At 35.8% G+C, this 12,042-nt stretch overlaps 1 protein-coding gene across 1 annotated transcript in view; it reads left to right on the forward strand.

Annotated features, from left to right (window-relative positions):
- Positions 1–4,030: 4,030 nt before the first annotated feature.
- The window catches only part of LOC145671284 (NECAP-like protein CG9132), a 149,427-nt gene continuing 141,415 nt past the window's right edge, over positions 4,031–12,042 (forward strand). The window contains exon 1 of the mRNA XM_081740236.1: positions 4,031–4,130. The gene's annotated coding sequence lies outside the window, so the exon portion shown is untranslated. The remainder of the gene's footprint in view (positions 4,131–12,042) is intronic.

The following is a 12,042-nucleotide window of genomic DNA, read 5'->3' on the forward strand; positions in this document are numbered from 1 at the left end:
CTAAAGCATTTCTTCTAGCGATGTACTACTAGTGGTACCCCGAATGATAATACCCCCTCCCCTCTCAAGTTGTAATGTAAGAAGGGACAGAAACATCCCAGACACTCAGGGTTCAGTTGACAATACTAAGACTGTGGGTAAGTAAACATCTTGTGCAGAGTCACGTTTTGCTTATTTTTGAACATTTCTGTGAAATCAACAATACAACAGCGGAAATATTAACTGGTTTTATTACTCCAACCATCGTTTCAACTAAGGGATAATTCCCAACGGTCAGTGAGCCATCTAAATTTTCGTTCTTTTTCTGTTTTCGTTCTCTTTCTCTTTTTCTGTCCTCGTTCTTATTCTCCACATCTTTAATGAAGTAGGGGGCGCCCAACCCCTCGGCATTTCGACGTCTTTTCCTCTTGGTTTCGCCACTTGTTGAAGACAATCACCACAGCACTCCTCGAACACCTGACAAGTCCTGCAGTTTCCGAAATTCTCGTGCCGAGTGTTTCTGAGCGAGTACTTTCTTCAAAATAATATTTAAAATTATAGAAAAATTTTCGAGACATTCGAGTCGAGTCGAGATTTTTACCAGCTGTCTCGACTCGACTCGAGTCGAGAAATACGTTTGTCTCGAATCGTCTCGAATTTTACAAAGAGTGTCTCGACTCGAATTCGAGTCGAGTCGAGTCGAGATTCGAGACATGTCTCGACTCGAGCGCATCCCTACTTTAAAGGATCAGGCAATCGTAATAGTGTTGCTAACTGCCACAGTGGTGAACTAGAATTTGCCAATTTGAAGCATTTCGAGGAAGGGATGACAAAGACACTTTGAATCAATCTGCAACCTGTATTTCTCATCTTCATTTAGAAAAATCTGAACAATAAAGTAGCATATTTATTTAATAAGATGTAAAAGTGCACTCGGTCCGTTAAAGGTTTCCTTACTCGCTTATTTATTTTTATACATGATGATCATAAAGTAAGCTAAAAGAACTAAAAATTATATCACATAACACCACCTATATTTGCAATCCATTCATTCTGGGGACCACGACTCATGTCCTAGCCTTAGGGAAATCGTGGCTACAGACCTGCCAACTCCTTCCCCTCTCATACAGGAAAGTTTGTCATTTTCTCTGGTAAAACAAAGTGGTCCTATTAGTACCCTCCCTCCCGGGGTGGTTATTTATGACACAGATGCATCTTAAGAGACACATGCAGAAGCCGAACTGGACACAGTGTTCTTGTGTTCAGTGAAGAGTGGTTCTTTGTGCATAGTTCTGTGGTGTTTTAGTCTGTGTTGTGTGCTGGTTTGTTCCTTTTTTTAAAATCATAATGGAGGGTAAGAAGAGCGGAAAACTTGGAGGATCGAAAGAAATTCACAGCCAAAGCAGAGAGATTTTGGTTAATGTTTATGATTTTATGAAGCGAGAGGCTGACAGTGGAAATCCAATTAATGTAAAACAAGTGCGAAAGCGAGTATCTGAAACTACCGGTGTTTCAGTAAGTACCCTAAAATATGTTTTTAGTAAGCTGGAAAAAACAAAATCACGGGAACGAGCTTTTCTACTCCGTTAGTCATGTTCAAATCTGGAACGAAATCTGGCGGTTATCACGACGACATGAATTATGAAAACTATGAAAAGTGGTTGAAGTCACGGCTAATTCCTAACTTGCCAAGTAATTTAGTTCTTGTGATAGACAATGCACTATACCACAATATCTGTTTAGCTCCTTCACCGACATCATCATCTCGTAAAGCTGTAATTGGCTTGTAAGACACAATATTCCTTTCAGAGAAAATATGTACAAACCAGAACTTTATAATTTAATTAAAGCTAAAAAAGCTCGTTTTCGTACATTTAAAGTAGATTAGCTCCTTGCTGAATATGGACATACAGTTCTTCGTTTGTCCCCGTATCATCCTGATCTAAACCCGATAGAGTTGATTTAGGCTGCAGTCAAAGAATATGTAGCAGCAAGAAATACCACTTTTTCCATTATCGATACGATAAAACTCACTGAAGAGAAATTTAGAATGATAACAGCGGAAGACTGGAAGGCTAGGTGTGATAAAGTACGAAGAAGTGAATAAGCATATTTGCAAATGGAACCTCAGTTAAACGTTCTTACTGAAAACGTTACAATAAACTTAGCCGAGAACAGTGACAATAATAGTGACTCTTCTGAAGAAAGTGACGACGAGACGGAAGACGATGATGATGTGATGGATTGTATGGACGGTATTGAACCTTTATAAATACCTGAAGCTACAGGTTAGCCTATCATAATATATATATAAATTGCGTTAAGTAGTTATTATCCATTGTTGTTACTTATGTTGGAGGTTAGTATCGGCATGGGTTAGAAACACTACCAAAAAATCTTCCCTCTCTCTCCACTGTCACCCTCGCAGGGATTAGCGTTCTTCCTACCTCCCGCTTCTCATAGCTCATGCTATCTCTCGCGCTCTGTATAATGTATCATAGTCCGTAAAATTTGGAACTCCCTATATATTTTTGTTCATGCTTAGCTTCGAGAATACAATTGAGAATTGTTTGATATTAATCATTATATTTAAGGTTTAGTTTCAATTGTAAGATTTGGTCAAAATAATATCATACTTAAGTAGTGTCTATAAAATTATATATATAACCTGATATTTTAGTAATATTTCATATTTTGTCATTATTATCATGTTATGTGGGTTCAAAAGTGTATATTGTGTAAGTTCTCATAGGTTTTGTATTATTTTCAAGGAAAGTTTAACGTAGGGGATCTTCGCAAGGAAACTCAAAATTTTAATTCTGTAATTTCTTCAAAAATTATAATTTAAAAATTCAGCCATGATGTCTTTTGACACATCCCTTTGTTTAGATAGTAATTATTTTCTCATTGGAGCAGAGAAATCTCAGCTTCGTTTGAGGCTCATTCCAGATATCATCATTTGTTTGGTTTCTTTTGATGTGTCGAGATTAAGGTACTATCCTTTTGTTGCGTCATCAGAGAGCCAATTAGAGCTCTTCTCCTTGTCATTCTTTGTCTTTCTACAAAAGCTGAAGCTGTATTGAAGATAGGAAAGGCATTTCAGTTCCTCGTCCATAAAGTGTGAAAAATTTATAAATCATCAATAACGTTGATTTAAGTTAGCGGAAATTGTGTGATTAGTGGCTGACTAAATTGGATGAAGTGTTGAAAATTTGATTTTGGAAAACCTCAATGGACAGTTAGCAGAGTACCCAAGCAAAACTCATGGGGAAGCTGATTGGTGGTAGCCACTGTTGCCACACTTGATACAATTGTACCAAATTCAGCCCTTTTTGTCATTCATCGGCCCGTTGGTACCACGCTGGCATTTTCAGCCCCTTTTGTGAAAAACTTGGTACAATTCTACCAAATTCAGCACAATTTAACAAATACTTGTCACATTTTCAAAAGTGTCACTAAGACTTTTCTTACATCTCACGTTACTCATACTGTGTGTTGGACTCTTAAAATGCTGTTGAACATTCATTCAGTAACGTTGCAGCAAATAACACTACGAAAATTCGTAATTCGAACTATATCGGGAACAAATGACGCTAGATGGGTGCATGAAGGAGACGAGAAAGAAGCAGTGTGGTGGAAATTTTAGCTTGAAATCTTCAAAAAAGAGAAAGCGTTGAATCAAGTGTTGGAAATTCTTAAGAAGACCAGCGTGTGCTCAACTAAGTCTACAATTTATGTGTCGTTGCAAAGATTCTACACCAAAAAATAATAGCAACGAAAAAATACAGTACATTGACGTAGTTGCCGGCTTACTGGGATAAGTTGTTTACTAGTGACTCCATATTGACGAAGATAAAAACTTTCTTGATTTGGACTCGTGGAAGAGGAGGGAAGGAGTTTTCTAGAACTTTACCTCTTTTAGTTTCATGTTATAGAGCCATGTATTACACTGGTATACAATAATGAATTCAGCCCTTTTTGTTTCAATTTGGTACTATTTTTCAGCCCACTCCGGAGCTAGGGCTGTGGCAACAGTGGTGGTAGCCATAATTCAGCAGAATGCCAGGACAGTTACTGTAGGGTGAAATTTTCTTTTTTTAAAGCACCAGAAGATTTTCATTCCGAAAATCGGTGCAGACAATAAAAATCAAGTAAGTAATTAGAGTTATGATGATTTAGTAAAACTGACAGGAAGCAACGAAACTTATAGTGGTTTGGTTCTATCAATTCAAAATCCTGTTTGGAAGACGATAATGGCTTGCTTGTGTGAATTGTACGTGTGCAAGATCATCATGCAGTTTTAAACTAAAGTTAAGTTTCCCCAGAAACTGCAATCACATTTATTTGTCATGTGAGCCCGGATATTACCCGGATTAGTCGGGAAAGAATCACAAACAAAATGACTTGATTGTCGCAATAGATAGGTTTGCGCTCCTTGTGAGTGCAAGTCTCATCCCAACCTTATATATCAACTTTTCAGTAATGTAATTCTATAAAAGAAACCAAGTTTACTCGAAACTACAATTGATTTTGGGAACAAAAATACTGCTCATAAAATATAAATTTTAAATTTCAAAACCTCTTTTGACTTGGTAATTAGAAATCCGAAGAAAACGTGTACGATTTCCAGTTATGTATTATTTTTACTTCGATAACCTGGTACAGATATATTTTGAACGTGCATCATGGTAGCTTCTGACAACAGATTTTCTTTCGAAAAACTCGCGGAAGTTATGCTATGCTACGAATAGGAATACAACTTAATTATTTAACATTTTCTTTAATTTATCTTTATTTTATTTTAAATCAAAAATTTCATTGTTTGGTTGAATTAGTAAAGTTCAGTGTTGGGTAAGTTACTTGTAAAAATGTAACGCGTTACAAGTTACTTTACTTTCTCTTAAAATGTAACGCGTTTTACTTGCCCCAAAAAGTAACTGTTACTTTACTTCGAAAGTAACGCGTTACTAACGCATTACTTTTAGGTCTGGACCTTTGAATATGTGAAAAAATCTTATTACTTCAATTTTCCGTACTACTATTACTACCGCTATTTTATTATTATTATTATTATTATTATTATTATTATTATTATTATTATTATTATTATTATTATTATTATTATTATTGCACTTCTGAATTGCTTTATGTAAATTTTTACTTCACAGCTATATGAACATTTTCATATAATGTAACATTGACTACAATGCCATACTGCGTTACTCATAGGGATGGGCTACGGTGATCAGACGTACTGATTTTCGCAGTACAGTACTGTTTTCAAAGAGCTGTCCTGCGTGTTGCGAAGACGCCAAGAAAATCCAGAAATATTCTTCTTTTAAATGTTCTGCGAAATGTCCAGAGTTAATTTATTTGCAATATCTTAATGTTTCATTCTTTATTCACATTTTGAATCAAAAGCACTCTTTTCCTGAATGATGAACCGCTGTGTTTTTTAACACTCCTCAAAAGACTAGGGATGGAGAACAATCAACAAACCATTTTTTAAAAATACATTGCTTTTACTGAGAAGGGCTTGTTGAGATATCGGTAACGTAGGAAAAGTTTATTTTTCAACTTATGTTAGTGATGATCAAGTTAAGTACTGTAGAAGTTCTCTTGTGCCGGTGTCACAGGGATTTTTTACCCCTGGAAACTTTTACCCCCTGGAAATCTTTACCCCCTTGTCGGTTTCTGGTAACTTCAAAGGAAAAGTCAGAAATTACATTAAAAACTCATATTATTGAATGTGATCTCTCAGTCTATGCACTCACTTTGGGCAAGATGGCCTTAAATCCGAAGATTTGGTAGGGGGTAAAAATTTCCTAGGAAATTATTACCCCCCTGTCGGTTATTGGTTACTTCAAAGACAAACTCAAATGTTACATTATAAATTGACACCAGTCTGTAGAGTCTCTTAAGAGACACAGTCATTTTTCACAAGATGGCTTTAAATCCGAAGATTTGGTAGGGGGGTAATAATTTCCTAGGAAATTTTTACCTCCCTGTCGGTTATTGGTTACTTCAAAGACACGCTCATATGTCAGATTATAAATTGATACCACTCTGTAGTATCCCTTAAGAGACACAGTCATTTAGGGCAAGATGGCTTTAAATCCGAAGATTTGGTAGGGGGGTAAAAATTTCCTAGGAAATTATTACCCCCCTGTCGGTTATTGGTTACTTCAAAGACACGCTCATATGTTAGATTATAAATTGATACCACTCTGTAGTATCTCTTAACAGACACAGCCACTTTCGGTCAGATGGCTTTAAATCCGAAGATTTGGTAGGGGGGTAAAAATTTCCTAGGAAATTATTACCCTCCTTTCGGTTATTGGTTACTTCAAAAACAAACTCAAATGTTACATTATAAATTGATACCACTCTGTAGTATCTCTTAACAGACACAGTCACTTTGGGCAAGATAGCTTTAAATCCGAAGATTTGGTAGGGGGGTAAAAATTTCCTAGGAAATTCTTACCCCCCTGTCGGTTATTGATTACTTCAAAGACACGCTCATATGTTAGATTATAAATTGATACCACTCTGTGGAATCTCTTAAGAGACACAGTCACTTTGGTCAAGATGGCTTTAAATCCGAAGATTTGGTAGGGGGTAAAAATTTCCTAGGAAATTATTACCTCTCTGTCGGTTATTCGTTACTTCAAAGACAAGCTCAAATGTTACATTATAAATTGATACCACTTCCGTAATATCTCTTAATAGACACAATCACTCTGGCCGAGATTGCTTTATGTCCGAAAATTTGGCTTCATAACCCAAAACTTGATAGTTGGTATTGTTTTTCTAGGAAATAATTGCTTTTCCAGTTTTGCACGTGATTTGCTGTCTGACGAGGTTGTCTTAAGAAAAAATGAAATTATATTTTTTAGTTTTACGTCCCACGCTTATGCCAGTTAGGCTAAATTAGACATGATCATGAGAGATGAATGATGGAATGAAAAAAGTGGGAGGGAACGGGAGAACACCTACGAGCACGGTGTTTGTCCACTACAAACTACACACGGTCCGTGCTGGAATCGAACCAGTGAACCCAAGCACCGGAGGTTAACGCTCTACCACTGAGCCACCGCACCCCGCAGGTGTCTTAAGATGGTTGCAGTGTCAAAGTGGTAATTTCTATTAATTGTTTTCTTATTATTTCAATGAAATTTGTATAAGCTGCTCTTCAAGAGGAACAATTCAAATCTTACACCTTAGCGGCTTAGTATAAAAGGAGGAAGAGATTTTCCTCCGAAACACTGCACTGTTAAAAAATTATTTCATAGTTTCGTTCGTGAAAACAACTTTTGACTTGTTCTACTATTGGTCGAGATTTAAGGATTCAGTTGCGTCAAAAGGAAAATATTGGTTTTGAAACTCGACTTGATTCTTTTGACAATGTGGAACACGGGAAGAAAAATATATTGAGAATAAACAATCTTTTGAAACAAAGGTAAGTAAATCTAACTTTAAATTATGTTATTTGCAACTGTGAAAGCAGAATTTGATTCCAAAATATTACCTAGTTTGCAGGTAAAATATTAGATATTAGTTGCCTTATAATCTTGATAACTGTTATTACACAGTTTATAACATAAATGATTGAAAACATAAAACACATCTTTCAATTACAAACAACGTTATTGCAATTTATTCCTCTGTCTCTCCTTTTATACATATGGTAGACAAATTATCATGTCAGCCGCTATAACGGGTTTAGACAGAAATTCACAACAGTTGAATTCTGACCAAATATAAGTTTACCAGTGTTCCCAACCAAATATAAGTTTTTTTTTTTCAAATGGCACTACGTCAGTTTATTTCATATTTCAAACCAACATGTCAAATGTAAACTTAAAATACCACTTTTATTAATCAGTGTTACAAGCTAAACATTTTATGGTATCACAAACATCCGAAGTTTGGAAGCTTCTAACTCAGACACAGCACAACAGAGATGCACAGGATAATGTACATCGAATGAACTTTAGCGCTGAATACCATGGTCATGGTATGACGTTTTTCGAATGAATAGAAACGAAGTTATAGGGGTTGAAAATTTTGAATTTTTTGAAAGTCTTTATTTAAAAAAATCTTAGGTAAATATTATATCTAGTTACATGTATGGTTTGAAATGAACGTTCAAATTATTTTACGCTTTACAGCAATTCGATATCTCAAACCGTACCGGAGATATAATAAACATTGATAAAGTTGTCAACACTGTTCAAAATGGCGCAACTAGCTAGCGCGAGCTAGCCACCAGAACAACGTACAAGGCTTGTAAAAAGAAGATTCTCAAGTCGTATGTACAACCGCTGAGTTGGAAACTTAAACCTTGGTCAGTACATAGGATCTGAGACGTAAGATACCACAAAGAAACGATTTTTGGAATTTCGAAGTGGAAGCGAAGAATACGGGAGAAAATTATCTTATAACGAGTATATTTTCGGACTCTATTAAACTCCAGTCATAAAATTTAGAATTTCAACATATCAGTTAAAATAAAAACAAGTTTTAGCTTTCTTTATATATTATCTCTCTATGAACTTTCCAAAAATAAAACCATCCTTTATCGTTTCCAAAGTGAGTGCGTCTGTTAAGACATAAAATAGTATAACATCAGTTTATAATGTAAAAAATTGACTTTATCCTTGAAATAACACAGAACCAATACGAGAGAATAAATTCCCTAGGGAAAAAGCACCCATATAAAATTCCTGATATAAAGACATCATATCGACAGACAGTGCGTCTGTTAAGAAATAACAGGGTATAATATCAATTTATAAAGTAACAATAGATTTATTTTCTTTGAAATAACAAAGAACGGACAAGGGGATTATCCTCTCTCAATTTTTCGGATACAAAGCAATTTTGGCCAAAGTGAGTGCGTCTCTTAAGACATAACACGAAATAATATAAATTTATAATGTAACATTGCAATTGGTCTTGATGTAACCAAACCCGACCGCGGGTAAAAATTTCCGAGGGAAATAGTACCCTCCTATCAAATCTTCGGATTTAAAGCCATCTTGCCCAAAGTAACTGTATCTATTAAGAGATACTAAGGAGTGGTAACAATTTATAATGTAACATTTGAGCTTGTCTTTGAAGTAACCAATAACCGACAGGGAGGTAATAATTTCCTAGGACATTTTTACCCCCTACCAAACCTTCAGATTTAAAGCCATCTTGCCCAAAGTAACTGTATCTGTTAAGCTATACTACAGAGTGGTATCAAATTATAATGTAACATTTGAGCTTGTCTTTGAAGTAACCAATAACCGACAGGGAGGTAATAATTTCCTAGGACATTTTTACCCCCATACCAAATCTTCGGATTTAAAGCCATCTTGCCCAAAGTAACCGTATCTGTTAAGAGAAACTATGGAGTGGTATCAATTCATAATGTAACATTTGAGCTTGTCTTTGAAGTAACCAATAACCGACAGGGAGGTAATAATTTCCTAGGACATTTTTACCCCCCTACCAAATCTTCGGATTTAAAGCCATCTTGCCCAAAGTAACCGTATCTGTTAAGGGACACTATGGAGTGGTATCAATTCATAATGTAACATTTGAGCTTGTCTTTGAAGTAACCAATAACCGACAGGAGGTAATAATTTCCTAGGAAATTATTACCCCCTACCAAATCTTCGGATTTAAAGCCATCTTGCCCAAAGTGACTGTGTCTCTGAAGAGATTCCACAGAGTGGTATCAATTTATAATCTAACATTTGAGTTTGTCTTTGAAGTAATCAATAACCTACAGGGGGTAATAATTTCCAAGGAAACTTTTACCCCCCTACCAAATCTTCAGATTTAAGACCATCTTGCCCAAAGTGACTTTGTCTATTAAGAAATACTATGGAGTGATATCAATTGATAATGTAACATTTGAGTTTGTCTTTGAAGTAACCAATAACCGACAGGGGCGTAATAATTTGCTAGGAAATTATTACCCCCATACCACATCTTCGGATTTAAAGCCATCTTGCCCAAAGTGACTCTGTCTCTTAAGAGATCCTGTGGAGTGATATCAATTGATAATGTAACATTTGAGTTTGTCTTTGAAGTAATCAATAACCGACAGGGGGGTAATAATTTCCTAGGAAATTTTTACCCCCCTACCAAATCTTCGGATTTAAAGCCATCTTGTCCAAAGTGACTGTGTCTGTTAAGAGGTACTATGGAGTGATATCAATTGATAATGTAACATTTGAGTTTGTCTTTGAAGTAATTAATAATCGAGAGGGGGGTAATAATTTCCTAGGAAATTTTTACCCCCCTACTAAATCTTCAAATTGAAAGCTATCTTGCCCAAAGTGAGTGCATACATTAAGAGATCACATTCAATAATATGAATTTTTAATGTAATTTCTGCCTTTACTTTGAAATTACCAGAAACCGACAAGGGGGTAAAGATTTCCAGGGGGTAAAAGTTTCCAGGGGTAAAAAATCCCTGTGACACCGGTCTAAATTTTCTCTCATTTCTTAAAATAATACTACGCTTCGAAAATCATTTTTTTCTTTTAGCCCAACACAAAGTTTCACTGTATGTTCGTAAAAATAAACCATTTGTCATTCATCAAAGCATTTGGAGTTGTGTTGAATTCCTGGAATACTTTATTTCAGTGCTTCTTCTTTTAAAAAAAAAATGATGATTAACTTAAGGTTAACATTAAATGAAATAAGGATATGCGTATTGCCGACGCAGTAAACTACCATATACTATACCATATACCATATACCATATACTTGTGTCCTACTTTTCGTTTGTTAGAAATGAAATGAAATCTTTAAGTTTTACGTCCCACGGTTATGCCAGTTAGGCTAAAGGAGACGGTGATGATGAGAGATGAGTGAAATGGTGGAATGAAGAAAGTGGGAGGAAACGGGATAACCCCGAGGAAACCCACGAGCACGGTGTTTGTCCACCACAAAGTCCACACGGTGCGAGCTGGGATCGAACCAGAGACCCCAAGCACCGGAGGCGAACGCTCTACCACTGAGCCACCGCGCCCCCTTCGTTTTCTAGTAATAAAGTAAGTCTGCTCATCAGAACACAGTTTATTCATACTCTTACTATATATCATTAATTATGGCACCCTAGTTGTTGACAAAATTTCCCGCCGGGGCACCACTTTACTTTTAAATTCTGTCCACCATCATCTTGAGTTTTTAAGAAGAAGTATCTTTCAAATGTTCGAACGGTAAAATATTTTCGTTCTCCATCTTTATAAAAACAACACCAATCAAAGTAAAATAGACTATCGGTATAATGGCACTCGTAGTTCACTCAGTGAATGCATTGGAGCTGTCAAAATCTATGACAAAACTTTCCAGGTGCTTGCAATGAGTACACGTGATTTCCCTGAGGCTGTCCTCATCTTCCAAAAACAGCAAGTGGTACTATGATCTTATCTGATTCTTTGAGTGGCAGTGACTGACTGTCGGTCAGTGACATCGTTCATGCTCCATTGCTCCATTCCGAGAAATTCACTTACAGGAAAGAAACGTTTGTTTCCGAAAAATAATATACATATATTGTAGTTACTCATCGGAAATGTAACGCGAAAAAAGTAACGCAAACTAGGTACGTTATTTAAAAATTTGTAACGCGTTACCGTTACAGTTACTTTGGAAAAAATGTAACGCGTTACTAGGAAACGTTACTTAAAAAGTAACGCGTTACAAGTAACGCGTTACTTGCGTTACGTTACTTCCTAACACTGGGTCGGACAGGTTATTAGGAAGGGAAAAAATTTGTTGCTAGACTGTTAAGTGGTCAGACTGGTTCCTGGAAGGGTTGATCGTTAGGGGGGATGGTGTAATTTGTAGAAAGGTTGTTAAAATATGCCTAGAATTCTTTTGGGAAAAATCAAAATGACATTATTTTTTATTTAATTCAATAATATTATTTTATTTTATGTAACTCGCTCGTATGCTAAATCATATTCCGTAGAACAGCTATGCTTTGATCATATTAAAAATAAAATTAATCTCGAACTCAGATTACTTATCGGAGAGTTCTATTATTTAATTACATAATAT

The sequence above is a fragment of the Thermobia domestica genome, chromosome 15, assembly GCF_964235325.1.
Source record: "Thermobia domestica chromosome 15, izTheDome1.hap1.1, whole genome shotgun sequence".
NCBI lineage: Eukaryota > Metazoa > Arthropoda > Insecta > Zygentoma > Lepismatidae > Thermobia > Thermobia domestica.